Source organism: Triticum dicoccoides, chromosome 7B (assembly GCF_002162155.2).
Source record: "Triticum dicoccoides isolate Atlit2015 ecotype Zavitan chromosome 7B, WEW_v2.0, whole genome shotgun sequence".
In the NCBI taxonomy this organism is placed as follows: Eukaryota; Viridiplantae; Streptophyta; class Magnoliopsida; order Poales; family Poaceae; genus Triticum; species Triticum dicoccoides.
In genome coordinates this window covers 70,220,663-70,224,716 of record NC_041393.1, presented here as the reverse complement: position 1 = coordinate 70,224,716, position 4,054 = coordinate 70,220,663, and positions in this window count along the sequence as shown.

Here is a 4,054-nt window from a genome sequence, read left to right as displayed (position 1 = left end):
GTAGTTTGAACCAAAAAAATTGGCCTATCAGGACCACTATGAAGATGTATATAAAGTTAGATATGATCATTACCAATTTTGAGTTGCACTGGAAGAAGTGTTGGTGTAGATCATTATCGAAGTCCCTCGAACCGTCCCACAAACGGTCCATCGAACAAAGATCGAAAGCATGATCTCTCTATAGATTGCACGCGTATGAGAATAATGATCCGATAATGCTTCACCATCCAGAGCTAGGCATCGCCGGCAAACTAGAGGAAAGAGGAGCAACCTCGTGGCATCTCACAACTTTTCTAGAGAATAGAGAGAGGGGGTGCCCGAGATTGCACGAGAACTTGTGTCTCTAAGGGGCACCCCTTCGTATATATTAGCGAGGAAGGGGAGACCGACTTGGAAGAGGAGCCTTCGTCCCTTGTGGTGGCGCACCAAGGGGTGGGCCCCAACTCAGTGGCCAAGGATAGGGGAGCACCACCCTATTAAGCCTGAAGGCCCATCTGGCTACCCCCTAATAGGACTTAGCCTATTTGGGCAGGCCAAGGCGCCTCTAATAATTCTAGGGGGTTCCCAATAAATCCTGGAACCCCTCCACATAATTATTTTCACTCTTTGAACTTTTTCACCTTTCTGGTTTTATCTGATTTTCTCTGAAACACTCCCGGTTTCTCCAAAACAACTCCGGTTGTCTCTCAAGACAATTTCTTACATCCGAAACTTTTTCGGTGATAGTTTCATTAACTTCTAACTCCAACACCACTCAATATATCGTAAACCTTTAGCAATTGACCCTGCAGGTTAGGTGAAATATAAACATCAGAATCGTGGACATCCATATTGACCCTTATACTCACACAAATGATAATCGAGTGAACCTGTGCTTACCATATGATCACTACAAGAAATATGTCAACTTATGACCTTCTGTCAGTGACCCTCAAAGAATTGGTCATAAATTTATGACCATTTTAGACCAATTGGTCAAAAGCTGTTCAGGGGGCTTCACACCCTAAACCATTGCGACCATTTTGGTCAGAAAGGTCGTAATTTTCTAACATGAAATGGTCACAAAGCAAACAGTGCTAGTCCGCTGCCTTATTTCTAGTTGTTAATGACCAATATAGATGGTCATAACCTTGTAGATTGTGGTGGGTTGTGATGACTAGGCGCCATCTCATCAGTTTTGCCTATGTGTCATGTCCATGTGGCAGTTTTTGCCCTAGGTTGTGAAGCAACCTATATTTCTACCATTCTCAAAATTCCCAAAAAAATCTCATAAATTCTTTGGGTCATATATTCATCAAATATGTAAAAATCTTCCTTGCCTAGTTCAAAAATAATTCAAAAATATTCATTTTCCTATTCTGTTCAGAGTAACAGTTTGTGAAGGAAGTACCACTTTGGCATGTCCAAATAGCATCCATTTTCTACAGTGCTTTCCTATGTCCAAATAACCATCCTCCACCAAATGCCAGCTCAATCCATTCATTATTTTGAGCCGAGCTTCAACATTCGTAGTTATGTCCAGTGTGGTAGTTTGCAAAGCAAGTACCACCTAGGCTCCTCCTTTTGAGCTGAAAATTTGTGAAAACGGTCTTCTTAGTAACTGATCATCCTCAGCCAAAACTCATGCCCATTAGCCATGTACATTTCCCGTACCGCTAATCAAACACTTGGCTGGTAATTCATGTTTGAGCATCGATTGGTCTCCTCGTGAGAATCTTATGTTGTAATTTTCTTCCTAGCACCAACCCGGGGAGTGCCCAACCCACTAGACATGCCTAGGCCTCCCAGAACACATGGCAACGCCACGGTCACGCGGTGACCACGCGGCGAGCATGCGAGTTTACGCGCTCTAGAGTTGGGGCCCTCGGCCACCGCCCAAACCTCGACGTATCGCCACCAAACCATGTATTTATGATTAAATAGGTCCTTATGTAACTAGAAATGATTTTTGGAAAAAAATAAATAGCAAACTATGAGGCAGCTGCAGTTCAAATTTGACCCGCTTCCAGTTGAATCGGCAGAAATTTGTCTTTTTCACGAGAGGTGGATCAAAAATTTTTACACTAGACCATTTTGTCAATTGTGCATTAAATATTGCCTAGTATTTTATAAAAATGATTTGGTCCAATTTTGCAACAATTATTTGGTAATTCCTTCACAAAAAAACCTCCTTTCGGGCACTCGAAAATTGGAAAATGGTTTTTTCGTCCAACGAAAATGAAAACTTCCTTAGGCAACATTGTTTGCTATTCCAATATGCACCCTTGTGCACAATATGAGATCATTTGAACAAACTATGCCATGAATATGGCCATAAGATTGATCATTTGGCTTGAAAGCCATGAATCTTCACACTTGATAGCTCATTTCTGAGAACACTTTTTAAAATAATTACCGTATTACAAGTTTATTATTTTTCCTGGAAACTTGGCCACATATGATGACACAATGCGAAGGTTTCCCACTTTTTTGATTTTTTTTGAATTTTTATGCCCGTTTCAAAATGCGGTCAAAACGGCGCGCTTGACCGTTCCTAGCTAGTGGTTGAATCTTGGAATTTTTTTTGTGTTTCTATGATTAAATAGATACTTATGTAACTAGAAATGATTTTTGGAAAAAATAAATAGCAAACTATGAGGCAGCTGCAGTTCAAATTTGACCCGCTTCCACCTGAATCGGCGGAAATTTGTCTTTTTCACGAGAGGTGGATCAAATTTTTTTACACCAGACCATTTTGTCAATTGTGCATTAAATATGGCCTAGTATTTTAGAAAAATGATTTGGTCCAATTTTGCAACAATTATTTGGTAGTTCCTTCACAAAAAAACCTCCTTTCGGGCACTCGAAAAATGGAAAATGGTTTTTTCGTCCAACGAAAATAAAAACTTCCCTAGGCAACATTGTTTGCCATTCCAATATACACCCTTGTGCACAATATGAGATCATTTGAACAATCTATGCCATGGATGTGGCCATAAGATTGATCATTTGGCTTGAAAGCCATTGATCTCCACACATGATAGCTCGTTTCTGAGAACACTTTTTTAAAATAATTGCCGTATTACAAGTTTGTTATTTTTCCTAGGAACGTGGCCACATGTGATGACACAATGCGAAGGTTTTCCAATTTTTTGATTTTTTTGAATTTTTTATGCCCGTTCCAAAATGCGGTCAAAACGGCGGGCTTGACCGTTCCTAGCTAGTGGTTGAATCTTGGAAAACTTTTGATGTTTCTCTGATTAAATAGATACTTATGTACCTAGAAATGATTTTTGGAAAAAATAAATAGCAAACTATGAGGCAACTGTAGTTCAAATTTGACCCGCTTCCAGCTGAATCGGCGGAAATTTGTCTTTTTCACGAGAGGTAGATTAAAAGTTTTGACACCCAACCATTTGGTTATTTGTACATTAAATATGGTCTAGTATTTTAGAAAAATGATTTGATACAATTTTGCAACAAATATTTGGTATGTTCTTTACAAAAAAACTCATTTTGAGCACTCGAGAAATGGAAAATGAATATTTCATGCAACGAAAATGAAAAATTTCTTAGGCAACATTGTTTTTCATTCAAGATACAAACTTGTGCATAATGTGAGACCATTTTTTGATTTTTTTTTTCATGTGTAAAAGTAGAAGAAAAACAAAAGGAAAAACACAATTATATGTGCTCTATTCTCATTGGTGGGTTTAGTTGTCACACGGATCGATGACATGGCGCCCATCCATCCGTCCAACTATCCACCTCTCCATCCAGCCATCCATCCGCAGCCCAAACCCTAACCCGCACCCACACTCCTCCTCCCTCAGGTCCTCACCGCCGCCACCTCCTCCCAGATCCCCCTGTCCCCGACCCAGACCTCCCTCTCTCTGCCATCCCAACCCCGCCGCCGGCCTCCCCCACCCCCGCCGCCGCCGACCTCCTCATCACCCCCAGCACCGGCCATCCTTCCTTCCACCACCCCTCCTGTCCGAGTCGCCCCCTCGCGAACAAATCTCGCGAGCCAATTCCCCTCCCCTCCCCATACCCCCACGCGCATGATCCAGGCGGA